Source organism: Monodelphis domestica, chromosome 5 (genome assembly GCF_027887165.1).
Source record: "Monodelphis domestica isolate mMonDom1 chromosome 5, mMonDom1.pri, whole genome shotgun sequence".
Classification (NCBI taxonomy): Eukaryota; Metazoa; Chordata; class Mammalia; order Didelphimorphia; family Didelphidae; genus Monodelphis; species Monodelphis domestica.
In genome coordinates, this window is record NC_077231.1 from 53,612,991 (window position 1) to 53,637,388 (window position 24,398).

The following is a 24,398-nucleotide window of genomic DNA, read 5'->3' on the forward strand; positions in this document are numbered from 1 at the left end:
CAGAGAAAGAAAACTATCATCCAATCTCCCTAATTAGTAACTTTTAAATAAAATACTAGCAATGAGATTACAGCATCATATCAGAATATGTCCAAAACCATCATCATGTACCACTTTATATTGTTATAGAGTTACTTATACTGGATAGCTCTAATTGCTTTCTGGTTTCATGCCTGAGTAGTTACAGTCTAATACAAATGCTCTATTGCCTAGCCCCAACTTCTTTTATTTCATCATTATTATGCTTTCTCAGGTCCTTTAGCATCACTTCCTTACTTTCTGATTATATATTATTTCTCTTCCTTATTGGTTATTTATTTTCACTAATATTATTGCTCTTGCTAGTATTTTTAGAAGTAATAACATTTCTAGAATGTCACATAGTAATGGGGAAAGTATATATCCTTGTTTTACTCCTGTATTTTATTGGGAAAGCTTTAGAGTATCCAATTGCATACAGTGCTTGTTTTTGGTCATGGATAGCTGCTTTTTATGATATAACAACTTTGCAGGGATGTTTTAAGTGAAAAATGAATGTTGTACTTTGTTTTCTGATAGAAGTTACAGATTTCAGTAGGATGTCTTCCTTAACTATAACTTAGGGAATCCAATCTATTCTTTTCCTTCTTCACTTACTTATTCCTTTGCTTCCATACCTTCCTTCCCATTGGGCCTTTGTCACCTAATTCAACTCTTTCTGAACTATTCATTCCTGAGATCTTAGGAGGGAGAGATATCCTTGGAAGGGAGGTAGGTGTTATCATTATTGTCATTGTTTAGCCATTTGGTCGTGCCCAACTTTTGATGATCCCATATAAGATTTTCTTGGTAGTGTCCAGGTCAAGTTTTTTTATCCACTAAGCTACCTAGCTGACCCTAGGCTCAGGAGCTTTTTGTGGAAGACACTTATGCATGGAAAGCGGAAGATTTTCTCTCCCCCTACTAGGGCTCCCATCAGTTATATCACTGTCCCATCTGAACTAGTTAAAGTCAATGCACATAGCTGAGAATAGAGACACACACTTGGGGAGAGACACTATAATGGAGTACTCATCTGTGTGATGAATATAAGGGTTGGACTTGATTATTTAAGAGTGGTCTCCAGGAATTTAATTAATTCCAAAGAGATTTATTTATAAAATGTGGAAAGAGTGAAGCAAGAAATTAGAGAGAGAATATGGTAAGATATCTAGCCTAAACACTAATTAATTTGCTCCTGGCCCCTGGGTAGGGAGATTTAGTTCTTTAGCCAGAGGGGCCTCAACCCTTGTAACTAAGGCCCTGGGGATACAGGGAGCCTCTCTCAAGAGGATAAGTCCTTGGGTGACCCTGGGCAAGTGACTTGACCCCCATTGCCTAGCCCTTACTTCTCTTCTTCTTTGGAGCCAATATAAAGTATTGACTCCAAGATGGAAGGTAAGGGTTTTAAAATTTAAAAAAAAAAAAAGGATAAATATTTCCTGAGGGAAGTCTCTTTAGAGAAAAATCAGCACTTAAGAGTCAACTTTTCACTTACCACATGTCAGTCCAGTCAGGAACTGGGTTTCAGGTCCAGTCAGCAGATCAAAGAATAAAGAATTCCCCTCACAGGAAGTAACAGATCCTTTTAAAGACATTTTCTCTTGCGTCACTTCCTATGCCTTCCCCTAATTCCATGTCTACCAATAATAGTTGAAGTCCTGCTCTAGGACTGCCCAGAAGGCAGTAAGTCGATTCTGATTTGCCACCCATTATCACACACATGGGTCACAGATCTCCTACTTCATGATTAAGTGGGATGTTTGCACCTTTCGTCATTAAATCTGAAACAGGCAGATCTTCATACTCAACTTTAAGTAGGGTGTTCTAAAAATAGGAATGGATTACAATTTAAATCTTCACAATCAGGGGAGACTTAAGTATTTTCATTCTTATAATCAGGGAAGAGTTAAATTTAATCTTCACATGAAGCAATTTAGAGAGTTTGAATTCTTATAACTAAGAAAAGAGTCAGCTATGGATTCTAGAAAGGAAGACCTAGGGAGTAGATTAATGTTAGGTGTTAGAATTACACCAGCAAGCCTGAAAATAGTCACATAAACACACACAATTAGGCAACATATGACTGAATCATGGGGAGTAGATCTTAGAATGTATGTTACAAATGTAAGAGTATTTACATATCTCAACATCTTGGAGAAATGTCAGCTAATATTATTTCATAATCCCTGTCTAGTCTTAACAATTTGCCTCCTAACTGGTCACTTTCAACATAATGAGAAAAACAATATAGCCAAATTATAGTCAGAAAGGAATGAGACATATATGTAATGCTAAGAACATATTAAAGGACAGAACTATTGTGGATGCTCACTAGTTTGACAAAGACACTAATTCAGACATACAGTCACCAAAACATGCAATCAAACTTTATTAACTTAGAAAATGTAGTCATCTATTCAGCATTGTAAAATTCAATCCCTCCAAGAACACTCCATGAACCTGATCCCTAAAGATCTCCTTAAACATGTCTCATACTAGTGCTCATGGCAAGGTTCTCTCTCTTGTGTGGTATAGGCTATATATCTACCTCTGAGTTCTCATACTGGAAAGTCTCTCTCTGTCTGTCTTAATTGCTCATCACTGCTCTCAAACAAATATGGAATGATCAAATTTTTCAGTGCTGGGAACTCAGGAATTTGTGCTAGTTGCAACCCAAAAGTAGGATGAAGACTGGGGCCTCTGATGGGTTTTTATGATTCTGTCTATGAGTATTATATCTATTATATAGTATATCTAAATCCTGATTGGTGATTGATTCCCTAAAGCTCATGATAAAAAAAAAAAACTATTCATCAAAGCCCTAATGTCATTAGCAAATATTTATCAGATGTTTATCAGATTTGGTTTATATGTACACATCATTAAAAGTTCTTTACCAAATTTGGGACCACAGACATCATTGCCAAACTATATCACTCAAGTGCTTACATTATTACAGAAAAAAACAACTTGCATAACAACTACTTAATTATAAAATTTAGCCTTGAGAGAAAATGAAGGGGTTCATCTGAAATTAACATACTTATTCCCACTACAGAGGACTCCCAAAATATTTAGGCAAGGAGGGATGGGGGTGATGGAGGGAGGTAAGAGAGAAAACTTTGGGAACAGGAGTCAAGGGAGTCATGAGAACTTTCATGCCAGAGAAAACACAATGGAGAGAGTTCAGTTTGAAGCTATTGGGGCACTATGTGTAAGGAAATCAGATAATATACTCCATGTTATTTCTTTTCTCTAAGTGTCCCTATAATGCTACCCTGTTCTGAAGTCTGGGCTCAGCTAGTGCTGTAGAGCTTACAACAGATCATTCCCTCCCCCACTTCCCATTTCCCTCTCCCTTTTAATCTTGCCTTTTGAATCAAGACACATATTTTGCCTTTTCCCTCTCTGGCATTATCTTCCCTCTTCACCCACCTATTCCCATCCCTGCTTACTTTCTTGTGTTGTCTTTGATTTATTTCTGTGTAAAACTATTTTTGGGGTGTTCAACATTCCTTTCTCCATTTTTTTCCAGCGCAAAACTTCCAAAGTCATTCTCTTTCTTGGAAGGAGGCCAATAATGACTAATACCAGACCATCAACAAATCAGCAACCATTTATTAAGTACCTACTATAGGCCAGGTGTAAGGGGTAAAATTAGGGATTATTGACCAAATATATTATACTAGTGGTCACCAGGGATTAATTCAATCCCAATAAATTACTCAAGTCAGTTTGGAATTTTTATGGTGGTTTTAATTACAATAGAAGGAAGAAATTAAGAAGAGATAGAGGAAAGGGAATTGGACTGCTCTGGCAAGTCAGATAGGAGTTCAGAGGCCTAGGCCAAGGGGTCTTCTCAATCTAGTTTGGCTTCCAGCCATGAGGCCTCCTCCAAGATGAGGGGCCTCCTAAGAGGATAGCATTTTAGGAAGTAAAGGAGAAAAGGAATCAGCCTAAACCAATTAACAAGAACGCTAAGAACGCGGCCACAAGCTCTCAATGCTGAAAGAGCTCAATGTCTCTGCAAGAGAGCCAGAGAAAGGAAGTGACTTGAAATATATAGACTCTTCTTTACATTACTTCCTGCATCTCACATGTACCAAGCTCAAGCTTGACTTAGGACAGCCCAGGGGTCTGTCAGTTGTTCCTGATTTGTCACGTGCTAGCACATGTCAGTCATAGGCCATCCTCCTCAACACTTAATCCTTAAGTAGGGGTGTAGACATTCCTGGTTGCTAGAATTTCTAAAGACTAAGCAGGTTTAAGTAAAACAAAAATTCACACAGGTACTGTTCCAAGTGATAGGGGTACAAAAAAGAAGCAAAAAACAATCCTTCCCTCAAGAAGTTTACAATATAATGAGGGAGACAGTAAGAAAACCAATGTATACAAAGCAAATTCTATCTAGAAAAAAATAGGTAGTAACAGAAGAAAGACACTAGAATTAAAAGAAGTTGGATGATGTCCTGTAGAAGGTGAGATTTTAGGTGGAACTTAAAAAAAAAAAACAATGAGATCAGTAGTCCAAGTCAGAGAAAATACTCATCGCTAAAAGGAACAGAAGGAAACCAACCTCTGTTGCAGAAAGGAAAAAGTAGGAGAGCACTTCATGTAGGCAATGAGAAAGTTAATGACCTGAGAAAGTACTACAAGACTATCTTCAGAGAGGAGAAAAACAAAAGTCAATGAGCCAAGAAATGGCTTTTAAGCAGGTGACCCTGAAAATGATTATAACTGCTATCTTCTTAATCATAAGCTTTTCCCGTTATGATTATTCATTATATCCTTTAGGATTTTTATAATGGCTTTACTTATCTGAATCACAGCTGGGTTGCTATTCACCTCCTTTCCTAGCTACTTGGTGAAAAAATAAAAGATATTTTCCTGGGTAATGGGGGTTCAGATAAGCAAAGCCATCTAAAAATCCATTCCAATTGCTCTGTCTAGACCATTCACCTGATCTTATGTGGATCTGTGCTTAGTTCTCCTGTCCATTTCCATTTTTTTTATAAATAAGCAAAACAGGGAAAATAAAAACAATGCAGTTTAATTTTTTAAAATTCTGAACTTTAACACCAAAAAAGATCATTTCCATTTACACAGTAGAAAACAAAAAAGGCTTTATGGGGAATCATAAACCTTCATTCTTTATAGCACTTGATTTTCACAAAGCATGTGATAAATTCCATACAATAATTTAAAAATTATACTGCTTCTAAAACTCCTTTTGTCCTGTGTATTTTACAAGTGTTCAAGTGCCCCCCATTTTTAGCATCACTTTTTCAAACTACCCATACCCCTCAATATTTCTTACCCCTGGAAAAACATAGAGTAAAAAAAAAAAAGACTTGTAATAAATAAGTGTGTGGTTTAGTTATTTTCGGTAGTGTCAGACTTTTCATGGCACCATTTGGGGTTTTCTTGGCAAAGATACTGCAGTGTTTTGCCATTTATTTCTCCAGTATATTTTCCAGATGAGGAAATTGAGGCAAATGGTCACTTAACTGATAAAGGTCTGAGGCTAGATTTGAACTCAGGAAGATAAGTCTTTCTGATTCTAGGCCCAGCTTTCTAACCACTATATCTCCTAGCCCCTCACATATGTATGGTCATACATATGGACATACATATGTATATGTGTGTAGGCATATATACACATACACAGACATACAGTCTCCACAATAACTGTATAGAATTTCCTTTATTGGAGCTGCTACGTGAACTCAGGAAGATGTGTCTTCTTGGCACCAGGTCAAGCACTCTGTGTTGTTTAGATGCCCCAGTAGAGCAAAATAAATCCTTACTGTAGACCTGTCCAAAAGTATGTGTCATTTTTCTGTACCCTGAATACATCAAACAATTTCTAAGAAGTGCATAAAGTATTTCATCTTGGATTTTTAGGCAACATTGTAGATCATTATTTGGATCCTAGAGCTCTTAAGTTTTTCAAAGTTGTTTTTCTATATAGTATTGTTGTCTTTATAGAAATTATTCTCCTGGTTCTGCTCACTTTACTCTGTATCAGATCATATTATCCAGGATGATCTGAAATCATCTCTTCCATGATTTCTTACAGCACAATAATATCCCACTACATTCATATGCCACAGTTTGTTCAGTTATTCCCCAACTGACTGGTGCTCCCTTAGATTCTAATTCTTTCTTCCCTCCCCACCACTATCCCTTTTATGTCTTTTGAATCAGCAATCAGTATTCCTTACCTCCAGAAAAACCTAGGGGAAAAAAGGGAAAAAACTTGTAATAAATAAATGTATTGTTCAGTTGTTTTCTGTAGTGTCTGAAAATGATCCCATTTAGAGTTTTCTTGACAAAGATACTGAAGTGCTTTGTCATTTATTTCTCCAGTATATTTTACAGATGAGGAAACTGAGGCAAGCAGTCACATAACTAGTAAAGATCTGAGGGTAGATTTGAACTCAGGAAGGGAGTAATATATTTTGCTTTTAACTTTACCCTCTCTGGTATTATTCTTCCTCCTAACCAACCCATCCCCATCTCTTCCTTTGTTGCAGTTGATGCATCTCTACACCAAATTCTTTATGTGTGTATTTAACATTCTTTGGTACATTTCTGATATATGAGGTTCATTTCAGGTCTTTCTCCCCCCATGCCATCTATGTTTATAGTCTATTCTCACACATTCTAATTATAAGAAATCATAAATTCTACCTTCTTCTCACTCCTTTATATATTAATATATTCCTTTTACACTGTATAGCGACCCCCCATGGAGTCCTATATTATTTATCTGTGGGTGATAACCTGAGATGGAGAAGGAAGACTAAGGAAATGAGTGAATAATAAAGACTCAAAGACAGTGAGTTATAACACATGGGGAGTAACACGAACTCCGAGGAAATATGAGGAATAAGAGAATAGGTGGGGAGTACCAGCTCCTTAAATATTTCCTATAGTCAAGGGAGACTGAGCATAAATAGGAAATATGGGGGCAACAGCGTCGTGAGGAAAGCAGGAAAAGATAGGACAGAGAACTCTGAAGATCCAGAGAAGTAAAAAAAGAGAGAAGTTTCGTGCTTGTTCCCCAGTATTGATTGGAGGTTTTAGGAATGTGGATTGGGAGGAGATCCATGAATACGTAACATGCTATAGGTTTTAACATTGGTTGAATTGACAATGATGAGATCAAAGAGGTGGAGATTTATCCCACTGGTGCTTTGCAAATGAATGTAGTCTGAGCCAGGACTCTGGCTGTCAACACCATAATTGAACCTGTGCTTTGCAAATGAATGTACTCCGAGCCCAAGGCAGCATGGCCATCAAGGCCCAGCCCATGAATTTGCCCATTCTATGCTAGTCCTTTGGACTGTCCCCTTCCATACAATGAACATTGAGATGTGTTTGGTAAATGAATATACAGGATACAATATCAATACATCAATCATACTTTCCAGATGCTAACATGCCTGGTATGCTACACATTGTCTTCTTTTTTCGCTCTTTAATCCTTCAGAACAGAACGAATCTCTCTGAGATCCTTTGTTTTTCTTACTTAACCTCAACATCTTTTAAAAGACATTAAAGTCTTAAAAGGACACATGTTTCTTTTATTCCCTATTAAAATACTAGTCAGACTTCCGGTTAAGATGGCGGCTTAGAGAAAGCTGAAGTTCAGATCTCCGGAAAACCCTTCCGGACCGATCTCAAACTAGAAGCTCCTAAGGCGCCAAAATTCAAAACGATCAACAGCACAGACCCTGGGAACCCTCCTCCTGGACCTGGACCCGGTTCAAAAGGTACGGCTCCCCTTAAAAGCCAGAACCCGAGATCCCTCGGACCTCAGGGGTAGGAGCGCAGAGTCCAAGGCTCCCAGAAGCGGCAGCCGCGCCGGGCTCAGAGAGCAGGGTCTGAGGAACAACAACCCTCAGGGTCTTCTACCCAAGTCCCAGTCCGGGTGAAAGTTACTGCCTGGGGCTTCCGCTGCAAAGAGCTGGTCGGTCAAAGAGCCTGTCGGTCCGGGTGAAAGTTACTGCCTGGGGCCTCCGCTGCAGAGAGCTGGTCAAAACAACAGCAACCCTCAGGGCGGGCAAGACAGCCTCAAGGGCTGGATCCTGCTATCCAAGTCTCAGTGAAAGTCTGTGCTCTCGGAGCTTGGGGAAGCGGCAGCCCATCCCCCCGCAGGCCGACGAAACAGCCTCACGGCCAGGGATTCTGAAGGCAACTTCCGGAAATCGAGCCAGGGGGAGAGTGTGGCCTCGTGGTCCGACCCTTCCATTCCAGTTCCAGTGAGGCATATTCAGTTTAACCCAGGGAACGCTCATAGAACCAACATCTGCCCAGGACTAAAGCCTCTGATCACCAGACAAAGACAAGAAAAGCCAATCCTCCACGTTCAGAGATGACAAACTCCACAGAAGCACAGAAGCCCCAAAATACCAAGAAAAATAAGAAGAAAGGGGCGACTCTGGACACATTCTATGGAGCCAAAATACAAAATACAGAGCAGATAGAAGAAGATATACAAGAAAATTCTCCAAAATCTTCCAAAGGAAATAGAAACTCTCCACAAACCCATGAAGAATTTGAATCAGAAAGGACCAAAAAGATGGAAGCCCTCTGGGAGGAAAAGTGGGAAATGATGCAAAAGAAATTCACGCATCTACAAAACCAGTTTGACCAAACTGTAAAAGAAAACCAGGCTTTAAAGCAAGAACTAATAAAGCAAAGCCAAAACACCAAGAAATTAGAAGAGAACATAAAATATCTCACCGACAAGGTGATAGATCTGGAAAACAGGGGGAGAAGAGAAAATTTAAGAATAATTGGACTCCCAGAAAAGCCAGAAATAAACACCAAACTGGACATGGTGATACAAGATATAATCAAAGAAAATTGCCCAGAGATTCTAGAACAAGGGGGCAATACAGCCACTGACAGAGCTCACAGAACACCTTCTACACTAAACCCCCAAAAGACAACTCCCAGGAATGTAATTGCCAAATTCCAAAGCTATCAAACAAAAGAAAAAATCCTACAGGAAGCCAGAAAAAGACAATTTAGATATAAAGGAATGCCAATCAGGGTCACACAAGACCTTGCAAGTTCTACGCTGAATGATCGTAAGGCATGGAACATGATCTTCAGAAAGGCAAGAGAGCTGGGTCTCCAACCAAGAATCAGCTACCCAGCAAAACTGACTATATACTTCCAAGGGAAAGTATGGGCATTCAACAAAATAGAAGACTTCCAACTTTTTGCAAAGAAAAGACCAGAGCTCTGTGGAAAGTTTGATACCGAAAATCAAAGAGCAAGGAATACCTGAAAAGGTAAATATGGAAAAATGTTATCTTCTTTTACTCAAACTCTCTTCTATAAGGACTACATTTATATCAACCTATGTATACTAATATGTGGGGAAAATGTAATGTATAAATAGGGGGTAAAGAAAGACCAAATAGAATAATGGTTCTCACACAAAGATTCACAGGGGAAGGGGAGGGGAAGAAAACTCCTATAAGAAGGAGAGGAAGAGGGGGGGGGGGTTACTTAAACCTCAATCTCAGGGAAATCAACTCTGAGAGGGAAAAACATCCAGATCCATTGGGATCTTGAATTCTATCTTACCCAACAAGGGTAAGGAGAAGGGAAAACCAAGGGGGGGAGGGGGAGAGGGAGAACAAAAAGGGAGGGAAAGAGAGGGGGGAGGGGGAGGGAACAAAAAGGGAGGGACTAAAAAGGGAAACATCAAGGGAGGGGACAAGGGGGACTGATTCAAAGTAAATCACTGGACTAAAAGGTAGAGCCGAAGAAGAAAAGGTTAGAATTAGGGAAGGCAATCAAAATGCCAGGGAGTCCACAAATGACAATCATAACTTTGAACGTGAATGGGATGAACTCACCCATAAAACGTAGACGAATAGCTGAATGGATTAGAATCCAAAACCCTACCATATGTTGTCTTCAAGAAACACACATGAGGCGGGTTGACACCCACAAGGTCAGAATTAAAGGATGGAGTAAGACCTTCTGGGCCTCAACTGATAGAAAGAAGGCAGGAGTGGTAATCCTGATATCTGATAAAGCCAATGCAAAAATAGACCTGATCAAAAGGGATAGGGAAGGTAATTATATTTTGTTAAAAGGGACTCTAGACAATGAGGAAATATCATTAATCAACATGTATGCACCAAATAATATAGCACCCAAATTTCTAATGGAGAAACTAGGAGAATTGAAGGAAGAAATAGACAATAAAACCATACTAGTGGGAGACTTAAACCAACCATTATCAAATTTAGATAAATCAAATCAAAAAATAAATAAGAAAGAGGTAAAAGAAGTGAATGAAATCTTAGAAAAATTAGAATTAATAGACATATGGAGAAAAATAAATAGGGATAAAAAGGAATACACCTTCTTCTCAGCACCACATGGCACATTCACAAAAATTGACCATACATTAGGTCACAGAAACATAGCACACAAATGCAAAAAAGCAGAAATAATGAATGCAGCCTTCTCAGATCACAAGGCAATAAAAATAATGATTAGTAATGGTACATGGAAAACCAAATCTAAAACCAATTGGAAATTAAACAATATGATACTCCAAAACCGTTTAGCTAAAGAAGAAATCATAGAAACAATTAATAATTTCATCAAGGAAAATGACAATGGCGAAACATCCTTTCAAACCTTTTGGGATGCAGCCAAAGCGGTAATCAGAGGCAAATTCATATCCCTGAAAGCTCATATTAACAAACAAGGGAGAGCAGAGATCAATCAATTGGAAATGCAATTGAAAAAACTCGAAAGCGATCAAATTAAAAACCCCCAGCAGAAAACCAAATTAGAAATCCTAAAAATTAAGGGAGAAATTAATAAAATCGAAAGTGATAGAACTATTGATTTAATAAATAAGACAAGAAGCTGGTACTTTGAAAAAACAAACAAAATAGACAAAGTACTGGTCAATCTAATTAAAAAAAGGAAGGAAGAAAAGCAAATTCACAGCATTAAAGATGAAAAGGGGGACAGCACCTCTGATGAGGAGGAAATTAAGGCAATCATTAGAAATTACTTTGCCCAATTATATGGCAATAAATACACCAATTTAGGAGAAATGGATGAATATATACAAAAATACAAACTGCCTAGACTAACAGAAGAGGAAATAGAATTCTTAAATAATCCCATATCAGAAATTGAAATCCATCAAGCCATCAAAGAACTTCCTAAGAAAAAATCCCCAGGGCCTGATGGATTCACCTGTGAATTCTATCAAACATTCAGAGAACAATTAACCCCAATACTATACAAACTATTTGACATAATAAGCAAAGAGGGAGTTCTACCAAACTCCTTTTACGACACAAACATGGTACTGATTCCAAAACCAGGCAGGTCAAAAACAGAGAAAGAAAACTATAGACCAATCTCCCTAATGAATATAGATGCAAAAATTTTAAATAGGATACTAGCAAAAAGACTCCAGCAAGTGATCAGAAGGATCATTCACCATGATCAAGTAGGATTCATACCAGGGATGCAGGGCTGGTTCAACATTAGGAAAACCATCCACATAATTGACCACATCAACAAGCAAACTAGCAAGAACCACATGATTATCTCAATAGATGCAGAAAAAGCCTTTGATAAAATACAACACCCATTCCTATTAAAAACACTAGAAAGCATAGGAATAGAAGGGTCATTCCTAAAAATAATAAACAGTATATATCTAAAACCAACAGCTAATATCATCTGCAATGGGGATAAACTAGATGCATTCCCAATAAGATCAGGAGTGAAACAAGGATGCCCATTATCACCTCTACTATTTGACATTGTACTAGAAACACTAGCAGTAGCAATTAGAGAAGATAAAGAAATTGAAGGCATCAGAATAGGCAAGGAGGAGACCAAGTTATCACTCTTTGCGGATGACATGATGGTCTACTTAAAGAATCCTAGAGATTCAACCAAAAAGCTAATTGAAATAATCAACAACTTTAGCAAAGTTGCAGGATACAAAATAAACCCACATAAATCATCAGCTTTTCTATATATCTCCAACACAGCTCAGCAGCAAGAACTAGAAAGAGAAATCCCATTCAAAATCACCTTAGACAAAATAAAATACCTAGGAATCTATCTCCCAAGACAAACACAGGAACTATATGAACACAACTACAAAACACTCGCCACACAACTAAAACTAGACTTGAACAATTGGAAAAACATTAACTGCTCATGGATAGGACGAGCCAATATAATAAAAATGACCATCCTACCCAAACTTATTTATCTATTTAGTGCCATACCCATTGAACTACCAAAATACTTCTTCACTGATTTAGAAAAAACCATAACTAAGTTCATTTGGAAGAACAAAAGATCAAGGATATCCAGGGAAATAATGAAAAAAAAACACATATGATGGGGGCCTTGCAGTCCCAGACCTCAAACTATATTACAAAGCAGCAGTCATCAAAACAATTTGGTACTGGCTAAGAAACAGAAAGGAAGATCAGTGGAATAGACTGGGGGAAAACGACCTCAGCAAGACAGTATACGATAAACCCAAAGATCCCAGCTTTTGGGACAAAAATCCACTATTCGATAAAAACTGCTGGGAAAATTGGAAGACAGTGTGGGAGAGACTAGGAATAGATCAACACCTCACACCCTACACCAAGATAAATTCAAAATGGGTGAGTGACTTAAACATAAAGAAGGAAACCATAAGTAAATTGGGTAAACACAGAATAGTATACATGTCAGACCTTTGGGAGGGGAAAGGCTTTAAAACCAAGCAAGATATAGAAAGAATCACAAAATGTAAAATAAATAATTTTGACTACATCAAACTAAAAAGCTTTTGTACAAACAAAACCAATATAACTAAAATCAGAAGGGAAACAACAAATTGGGAAAAAATCTTCATAGAAACCTCTGACAAAGGTTTAATTACTCATATTTATAATGAGCTAAATCAATTGTACAAAAAATCAAGCCATTCTCCAATTGATAAATGGGCAAGGGAAATGGATAGGCAGTTCTCAGATAAAGAAATCAAAACTATTAACAAGCACATGAAGAAGTGCTCTACATCTCTTATAATCAGAGAGATGCAAATCAAAACAACTCTGAGGTATCACCTCACACCTAGCAGATTGGCTAACATAACAGCAAAGGAAAGTAATGAATGCTGGAGGGGATGTGGCAAAGTAGGGACATTAATTCATTGCTGGTGGAGTTGTGAACTGATCCAACCATTCTGGAGGGCAATTTGGAACTATGCCCAAAGGGCGACAAAAGAATATCTACCCTTTGACCCAGCCATAGCACTGCTGGGTCTGTATCCCAAAGAGATAATGGACACAAAGACTTGTACAAAAATATTCATAGCTGCGCTCTTTGTGGTGGCCCAAAACTGGAAAACGAGGGGATGCCCATCAATTGGGGAATGGCTGAACAAACTGTGGTATATGTTGGTGATGGAGTACTATTGTGCTCAAAGGAATAATAAAGTGGAGAAGTTCCATGGAGACTGGAACAACCTCCAGGAAGTGATGCAGAGCGAGAGGAGCAGAACCAGGAGAACATTGTACACAGAGACTAATACACTGTGGTATAATCGAACGTAATGGACTTCTCCATTAGGGGCGGTGTAATGTCCCTGAACAACTTTCAGGGATCCAGGAGAAAAAAAACACCATTCATAAGCAAAGGATAAACTATGGGAGTGGAAACACCGAGAAAAAGCAACTGCCTGAATACAGAGGCTGAGGGGACATGACAGAGGATAGACTTTAAATGAACACTCTAATGCAAATACTATCAACAAAGCAATGGGTTCAAATCAAGAAAACATCTAATGCCCAGTGGACTTACGTGTCGGCTATGGGGGGTGGGGGGGAGGAAAAGAAAATGATCTATGTCTTTAACGAATAATGCTTGGAAATGATCAAATAAAATATATTAAAATACTAGTCAGTCAATCTGTAGCATCCCAGGTATATTCTCATCTTGAAAGTATTATTGATGTATTGATATTGTAACCTAAGTGCTCATATACCAGACACATGGTCACGTTACTTAGTGATCATTGTATTTCCAAATCTTCAGTCCAAAGGAGAAAAGAATTCCCAGGCAGGGCATTAGCTGCCACAGGGTCCTCACCACTTCCTTGTCAGAACACATTCCTTACCAAGTCATATGTTTGATTAACCTCCTCCTCTATAATTATGTGATTATCAATTAAACCAGTGTTAAATCCTATGCCATGTCACATGTTCATTAGCTACCTCCCACAATGCTCCAATGAAAGTTTGGGGACATGTACAGCTCTTCCTCTCTCAATACCATCAGAGGAGTACACATGATAGAGTCCATGTTCTCTCTCTCTCTCTCTCTCTCTCTCTCTCTCTCTCTCTCTCTCTCTCTCTCTCTCTCTCTCTCTCTTCTTTACTCATTTTCCCTGTGAAGATTAAATTTAACTCTCCCCTGATTATAATAATGAAAATATTTAACTCTCCCCTGATTGTGAAGATTAAATTGTAACCTCTGACTATTTTTAAATTTAATCCCCATAAAAGTAAACATAGTACTTAAAGTTGAGTATGGAGATCTGCCCATTTTTAGATCTAATCACCAAAAGTGTAAACACCCCATTTCACACATTAAGTGGGAGGTCTGTGACCCATGTGTGAAATAATGGGTGATGAATCAGAATTGACTGACTGCCCAGGGGGCAGTCCTAAAACAAAGCATCAACTGTGATTGGTAGACGTAAAATTAGGGGAAGACACAGGAAGTGACTCAAAGGAAGCATCTTTAAGAGGAGCTGTTACTTCCTGTGAGTCATAAATTTTTCATTCTTTGACCTGCTTACTGGACCTGAGACCCTGTTCCTTTGAACTGACATGTGGTGACAGAAAAGCTGGCTCTTAACTGCTGAATTTTCTGAAAAAAAAAAAAAACTATCCTCAAGAGAGACTTACATTTTTCCTACATCCCCTAAAAGGGCCAAAGCCTCTCTGTCTAAGAACTAACTCTCCCTGCTAGGGGCTGAGAGCAAATTACTTAGTGTTTAGGCTAGATACATCCTCTTTCTGACTTCTTACTTCACTCTTTCAACATTTTGTAAATAAATTGTAAATAAATCTCTTTGGAATTAATTCAATTCCTAGAACAACTACACTCTTAAATAATCAAGTCCAATCCTTTAAAAAATAAACCACTGACTTCTGGGTAAACATGACTGCAATCTAGATGCAAATCATTTCTTCTCCCCCAGCACCAAACAAAATAGACTACCTCAAAAGAGCATAAAAATCATCCTTGGAGGAACAGAGGGACTCTCCAGTATGCCACAGCAACAAAGGTACGTGGGGTTTGAACACTTCCACACTATAAGAAGGAGGAAACGCTGAGCTACCCCTCCCCCACCCCACCTACGGAACCAGAGTAGTGGCCAGTGCGCTCACTGGAGAAAGCGAGTGAGTGAGGAACGTCTCTGTCTGGGGGGGCACACCAGGGCCCTTGGGATCTAACGAGGACTGCCAGGGAACTACCCCTCAAAGTGGTTTCGCTGGAGACCCCTGCACACTGGAGAGCGCGCAGACTGTGGGGGCTCTTGCAAACTGCAAGCACTGTGGAGACTCCAGAAACTGTGGAAACTGCCTGAGGCAAAAGCTCTGCTCATAGCTATAGTGAGGGGGGATGCCCCAGGGTCCTTGGGAGCTGACAAGGGCTACCAGGGAACTACCCCTCAGAGTGGTATTACAGGAGACTCCTGTGCACAGAAGAGAAGAGACCACAGACCACACGGGCAGGCGCACTAACAAACTGTGGAGGCTGGGAGGAACCAGTCTGAGGCAAAAGCACCACCACTTAAATCCACAGAAAACCCACCCAGCTCACCCAGACCTCTGACTAAAAAAGAAAGGTAAAACCACCAAAGGGATGGCTCACACTGCCCACAATCAACCCTCCAAGAAGAAAGGGGGTAAAGTGACTATTGAAAACTTTTACGGAGGGAAAACCCAGGCTTCAGAGGAAAAATATGATGAAATTCAAACAAAATCAAAACATGCCTCCCGAAATGGAAATTATCTGCAAGCTCTGGAAGAACTCAAAATGGAGCTTATCCAAAAGATGGAAATGTTCTAGCAAGAAAAATAGGAAAAAACTCAGAAAGAGGTCAGCAGCCTGACAGACAAGAAATCCCAATTGGAGAAACAGCAGTAAGCCTCAATCAGAAGGGCAGACCAAACTGAAAAGCAAAATCAGTCCTTAAAGATCAGAATTAAACAACTGGAAGAAAATGATCTTGTAAAGCAGCAAGAATTAATAAAGCAAAGTCAAAAAATTAATGAATTAGAAGAAAACATAAAATATCCCACTAACAAGGTGACAGACCAGGAAAACAGAGAAAGGAGAGACAACATGAGAATCATTGGTCTACTTGAAAAACCAGAGATAAACAAAAATCTAGACGCCATACTACAAGAAATCATCGAAGAAAATTGCCCTGATGTTCTCAAGCAAGGGGGCAAAATAGAAATAGAAAGGGTTCATAGAAAACCCTCTATACTAAATCCCCAAAAGACAACCCCCAGGAATGTAATCGCCAAATTCAAGAGCTTCCAAGCTAAGGAGAAAATCTTACAAGGAGCTAAGAAAGGAAACTTCAGTTAAAGAGGAGTGCCAATAAGACCTAGCAGCAGACACTCTAAGAGACCACAAAGCCTGGAACATGATATTCAGAAAGGCAATAGAACTGGGACATCAACCAAGAATCAGCTACCCATCAAAACTGACTATGTACTTCCAAAGGAAGGTATGGGGATTCAACAAAATAGAAGATTTCCAAGTATTTGCAAAGAAAAGACCAGAACTTCATGGAAAGTTTGACATCCAAACACAAAGAGCAAGAGAAACATGAAAAGGTAAATATGAAAGAAAGGGAAAAGGAGAAAATCATGTTTTTTCTTTTATTCAAACTCTCTTCTATAAGGGCTACAATTAGATCAAATTATATGTACTAACATATGGGGGAAATGTTATCTGTAACTTTCAAAATTGTATGCATTAATAGAGCAATCAAAAGAATCACTCATAGGGAAAGATCGGGGCATTAACCTGATTTGGAGGGAAAAAAAAAGAAAAAGGGAGGGGGATCAATGATGGTACTAAGATATACTCAAAGAAATAGAAATAAATTAAATAGAATAATCTTTGTCACACAAAGATACACATGGGAAGGGGAGGGGAAGAATTCTCCTATAAGAATGAGAGGAAGAGAATGCTAATTGGTATTAACTTAAAACTTACTCTCAGTGAAATCAACTCTGAGAGGGAAAAACATCCAGATCCATTGGGATCTTGAATTCTATCTTATCCAACAGGGTAATGGAGAAGGGAAAACTAAGGGGTACTGGGGGGGGGATGGAGTACAAAAAAGTGAGGGAAGGAAAGGGGGAGGGGAAGATTAAAAAAAGGGAGGGTCCATAAAGGGAAGCATAACAAGGGAGGGGACTAGGGGGACTGATTTAAAGTAAACCACTGGTTTAAAAGGTTATAGCAAAAGAAGAAGGGACAGAATTAGGGAAGGATATCAAAATGCTAGGGAATTCACAAATGAAAATCATAACATTGAACATGAATGGGATGAACTCACTCATAAAATGTAGACAAACAGCAGAGTGGATTAGAATCCAAAACCCTACCATATGTTGTCTTCAAGAAACTCACATGAGGCGGGTAGATACTCACAAGGTCAGAATTAAAGGTTGGAGTAAGACCAATTGGGCCTCAACTGACAGAAAGAAGGCAGGAGTAGCAATCATGATATCTGACAAAGCCAAAGCAAAATAGACCTGATTAAAATGGATAGGGAAGGTAAATACATCCTGATAAAAGGGAGTATATACAATGAGGAAATATCACTAATCAACATGTATGCACCAAATGATATAGCACCTAAATTTCTAATGGAGAAACTAGGAGAATTGAAGGAGGAAATAGATAATAAAACTATATTAGTGGGAGATCTGAACGAGCCACTATCAAATTTAGACAAATCAAATAAAAAATAAATAAATAAGAGGTAAAAGAGGTGAGTGAAATCTTAGAAAAATTAGAGTTAATGGATATATGGAGAAAAATAAATAGGGACAAAAAGGAATACACCTTCTTCTCAGCACCACATGGCACATTCACAAAGATTGACCATACACTAGGTCACAGAAACATGGCATACAAATGCAGTAAAGCAGAAATAATAAATGCAGCCTTTTCAGATCATAAGGCAATAAAAATAATGATCAGTAAGGGTACATGGAGAGTCAAATCAAAAATCAATTGGAAATTAAATAATATAATGCCCCAAAATCGGTTAGTTAGAGAACAAATAATAGAAAAAATTAATAATTTCATTGAGGAAAATGACAATGGTGAAACATTCCTTTTAACCTTATGGGATGCAGCCAAAGCAGTACTCAGAGAAAAATTCATATCCCTGAGTGCATATATTAACAAATTAGGGAGGGCAGAGATCAATGAATTGGACATGCAAATCAAAAAACTTGAAAGCAAACAAATTAAAAACCCCCAGAAGAAAACCAAATTAGAAATCCTAAAAATTAAGGGAGAAATTAATAAAATCGAAAGTGATAGAACTATTGATTTAATAAATAAGACAAGAAGCTGGTACTTTGAAAAAACAAACAAAATAGACAAAGTAGTGGTCAATCTAATTTAAAAAAGGAAGGAAGAAAAGCAAATTAACAGTATCAAAGATGAAAAGGGGGACCTTACCTCCAATGAAGAGGAAATTAAGGCAATCATTAAAAACTTCTTTGTCCAATTATATGGCAATAAATATGCCAATCTAGGCAATATGGATGAATACTTACAAAAATATAAATTGCCTAGACTAACAGAAGAAGAAATAGAACTCTTAAATAATCCCATATCAGAAAAAGAAATCCAACAGGCCATCAAAAAACTCCATAAGAAAAAATCCCCAGGGCCTGATGGATTCACAAGTGAATTCTATCAAACATTCAAAGAACATCTAATCCCAATACTATACAAACTATTTGACAGAATAAGCAAAGAGGGAGTTCTACCAAATTCCTTTTATGACACAAACATGGTACTGATTCCAAAGCCAGGCAGGTCAAAAACAGAGAAATAAAACTATAGACCAATCTCCCTAATGAACATAGATGCAAAAATCTTAAACAGGATACTAGCAAAAAGACTTTAGCAAGTGATCAGGAGGGTCATTCACTATGATCAAGTAGGATTTATACCAGGAATGCAGGGCTGGTTCAATATTAGGAAAACCATCCACATAATTGACCATATCAACAAGCAAACCAACAAAAATCACATGATTATCTCAATAGACACAGAAAAAGCCTTTGATAAAATACAGCACCCATTTCTATTAAAAACACTAGAAAGTATAGGAATAGAAGGGTCTTTCCTAAAAATAATAAACATTATATCTAAACCATCAGCTAACATCTTCTGCAATGGGGATAAACTAGATGCATTCCCAATAAGATCAGGAGTGAAAAAAGAATGCCTATTATCACCTCTAGTATTTAACATTGTACTAGAAACACTAGCAGTAGCAATTAGAGAAGAAAAAGCAATTGAAGGCAATAAAATAGGCAATGAGGAGACCAAGTTATCACTCTTTGCGGATGATATGATGGTCTACTTAAAGAATCCTAGAGAATCAACCAAAAAGCTAATGGAAATAATCAACAACTTTAGCAAATTTGCAGGATACAAAATAAACCCACATGTCATCATCATTTCTATATATCTCCAACCCATTTCAGCAGCAAGAATTAGAAAGAGAAATTCCATTTAAAATAATCTTAGAAAATATAAAATACTTGGGAATCTATCTCCCGAGACAAACACAGGAACTATATGAACACAACTACAAAACACTCTCCACACAAATAAAACTAGACTTGAGCAATTGGAAAAACATTAACTGCTCATGGGTAGGATGAGCCAATATAATAAAAATGACCATCCTACCCAAACTTATCTATCTATTTAGTGCCATACCCATTGAACTTCCAAAAAAATTTTTGACTGAATTATAAAAAACCATAACAAAGTTCATTTGGAAGAACAAAGGATCAAGCATATCCAGGGAAATAATGGGGGAAAAAAACAAAGGAATGTGGCCTTGCAGTCCCAGATCTCAAACTATATTATAAAGCAGTAGTCATCAAAACAATTTGGTACTGGCTAAGAGACAGAAAGGAGGATCAGTGGAATAGACTTGGGATAAGTGACCTCAGCAAGACAGTCTATGACAAACCCAAAGACCCCAGCTTTGGGGACAAAAATCCACTATTTGACAAAAACTGCTGGGAAAACTGGAAGACAGTGTGGGAGAGACTAGGTCTGTATCAACACCTCACACCCTACACCAAGATAAACTCAGAATGGATGAATGATGACTTGAACATAAAGAAGGAAACCATAAGTAAATTAGGTGAACACAGAATAGTATACATGTCAGACCTTTGGGAAGAGAAAGACTTTAAAACCAAGCAAGACATAGAAAGAGTGACAAAATGTAAAATAAACAATTTGGTTACATTAAATTAAAAAGGTTTTGTACAAACAAAACCAATGTAACAAAAATTAGAAGGGAAGCAGCAAACTGGGAAACAACCTTTATAACAAAAACCTCTGACAAAGGTCTAATTACTCAAATTTATAAAGATCTAAATAATTGTACAAAAAATCAAGCCATTCTCCAATTGATAAATGGGCAAGGGACATGAATAGGCAGTTTTCAGATTAAGAAATCCAAACTATTAATAAGCACATGAAAAAGTGTTCTAAATCTCTGATAATCAGAGAGATGGAAATCAAAACAACTCTGAGGTATCACCTCACACCTAGCAGATTGGTTAACATGACAGCAAAGAAAAGTAATGAATGTTGGAGGGGATGTGGCAAAGTTGGGACATTAATTCATTGCTGGTGGAGTTGTGAACTGATCCAACCATTCTGGAGGGCAATTTGGAACTATGCCCAAAGGGCAACAAAAGAAGGTCTACCCTTTGATCCAGCCATAGCACTGCTGGGTCTGTACCCCAAAGACATGTACAAAAATATTCATAGCTGAGCCCTTTGTGGTGGCAAAAAATTGGAAAATGAGGGGATGCCCTTCGATTAGGGAATGGCTGAACAAATTGTGGTATATGTTGGTGATGGAATACTATTGTGCTGAAAGGAATAATAAAATGGAGGAATCCCATGTGAACTGGAACAACCTCCAGGAAGTGATACAGAGTGAAAGGAGCAGAACCAGGAAAACATTGTACACAGAGACTGACACATTGTGGTACAATCGAATGTAATGAACTTCTCCATTAGTGTCAATGTAATGTCCCTGAACAATCTGCAGGGATCTAAAAAATACTATCTACAAGCAGAGGACAAAGGGTGGGAGTAAAAACACCGAGGAAAGGCAACAGCTTGACTACAGGGGTGGAGGGGATATGATTGAGGAGAGACTCCAAATGAACACCTTACTGCAAATACCAACAACATGGAAAAGAGTTCAGACTGAGGACACATGTGATACCCAGAGGAATCACACACACACACACACATCGCCATTGGGAGGAGTGGTGGGAGGGCGGGGGGAAGAAAAGAAAATGATCTTTGTTTCTAATGAATAATGTTTGAAAATGACCAAATAAAATAATGTTAAAATAAATGAATAAATAAATAAAAATAAACCCCTTTTAACCCTTATATCCCTTAGTTTCTAATCTCCTTCTCAGATATCCACCAGGGGAATATATTAATTTGTGGCTGCAGGCAGCTACACAATCAATAAATACTTCTTGAATACCTGCTATGTGTCAGTCACCATGCCAAGCATTAAGATCCTAAACAAGACTAAAAGACAATCCCCAACTTCAAGATGGGAGTTTATCTGGGATTAGAAGGAAGCCAGAGAAGCCAAGAGGCAAAGATGAAGAGAAAGAGCTTTCAAGACCTAAAGGACAGTGAGTGAAAATTCTCATAGTCAGAATATGGAACATCGTATTAGGCTAGTGCCACTGAATCAGAAAATATGGGAGGAAAGAGGAAGGAGCATATGGTAAAAAAAGATTTGAAATTTGGGAAGGAGATTGTTAATAAGGGATTTGGATGTCAAAAAGCAGTATTTTATATTTGATCCTGGAAGTGGTAGGCACCCACTAGAGTTTATTGAGTTTATGGAGAATGACATGGTCAAAGTTATGTTTTAGGAAAGTCACTGGGGATGGCAAATGGCCTGGAGACTTGAGGCAGACAGACTAACCACTAGGACTATGATATTACAATAGCCGAAGCATGAAGTGATAAGGACTGGTACCAAGTGTGAGCATACCTAGCTGATTGTAATATCTCTATGGCCAGGGAAGGAGAAAGTATTCAGTAGGAGAGGTTTGCAATGTCAAACAATACAGACAGATCAAGTGAGTCAGATATTGGAAAAATACCATTGGACTGGATGTTTAGGAGGTAAAAAACAAAAACAAAACACATTTGTAATAGTAGTAGAGTGGTGGGGGCAAAAGCCAGATTGAAAGGTTTTTGAGAAGGGCATTGATGATGAAAGAAAAGCATTAAAAGAAAACTCCTCATTCCCATCTTTTTAAATCTTTATTTAAACAAAAGCAACCCGAGTTTCCCCAGGCTGAAATTCACTCATCAATTTCACTTCTCCTCCCCATTCTCCATTCTCATTCATAAAAGAGCAGAGTCCTGCTTCTCTGAATCTTGACAGATTCAAAGGTCCCTCCCTAGACCCCAATTGATCCTTATATAGACCAATCCATGCCTGAAAATAGGGCGGCATGACCCCCTCCCTAGCAGGGATTGGTCTAATTCAAGACCAATCCGAAGTAGGGGGCGTGGACTGGCCCATTCAAGACCAATCCCATGCCAGGAAGTAATAGGATGGGACCCTTGAGGCACACTGGGAAATGAAGGTCTCCGGCCACAACATTTTGAAATTCACAATGATAAGGCAGTAAAAACTTCAGGTGTAGGCAATTTCTTCTAGAGAGTATAAGGAAACAAAGAAGAATGATACTTAGAAGCACTAAGGACTAGAAAGTCAAAGGAAAGCCTCTGAGGATGATTGGAGAGATCTAAACATGTTTGTAACCAGATTGGATAGAGCCCAAAGAAATGGAGAGAATAAAAATATGAGGTTGTCTGTCTTTCTTTTTCTTCCTCATGTATTGATTTGTTTGGTCCTTACTGATGATTATTTTTAATTTAATTTAACTCGTTAAATTTAAAAGATACTGGAGAAAAGGGGGATGAGGACTAGACAGAAGAGACAAAAGGGATGGAGATCAAGGGCACAGGTAGGAGTAGCTGGAGGCATGACTCGGTGAAAAGAGTACTTTGGAGTCCTAAGACTTGGCTTTAAATCCTAACTTTGTCACTTAACAGAAGAATGTTCTTGGGTGAACTGGGTGTATTAACATCATCCTTATCACATGGATTACACTCCTTCAGGAGAATGTTAAATTGCTTATGGATTTTTTTTAGTCTTTCTGCCTTTTTTCTTTCTTTCTTTCTTCCAGCAGTATCTCCTGTATCAGACTTCAAGTAACCCTTAGATCAAGGTTGTTTAGTATTAGTTTTAGGATCATTTTAAGTGATGGCACCCCCAGCCCCCCACCCCACCCCGACACCTGTTGGTCTTTAGGATCTTGGCACTAAGGGGTGAGATGTGGAGCAACAGCTATTAAGATATAGGAGAGGCTATTTTTTCCAGGGGACTAAGGCTCAAACTACCCATATAGTTAATCCAATTCTCTAAGGTGTCAACATGGAATCTAGAAACCCCAAACTTGTGGCCTAGTGGGATCGGTGAACCCCAGGTTTCAGGACTAGCTTATAGGTTGGAGACACCAAAATTTGTACCTGTTCTCAGTTCCCATGGGAATCCACCCTGAAGGCAATCCCAGGCTAGCACTTTCAGACCAGTGACAGACCCTCAGGTGAATGACAATCCTAGTTAGGTGAGACTAAACATTATGCTAAGGACCCTCTTTGTTTTAGGTAGTCTCCCTATAGTATCAGAGACCCTTTCCCAAGAAGATCCACACCTGGGCAGGGACCATTCTTTGGTATCCATTGTAAGCAGTCCCTTTCGTTTAACTATGATTCCTTTCCCAAGCTTGATTGTATACTGTCAGTGTAGTTTGAACACTCCCATTTCCTTTGTAGCTATTTCCCTGCTCCTTGATCCCCCAAATGTTATATAGGTTCTCCAAATTCTTTTGTTCCTTGGAGTCCTCATCTAGCATTGTGGCATTCCCAGG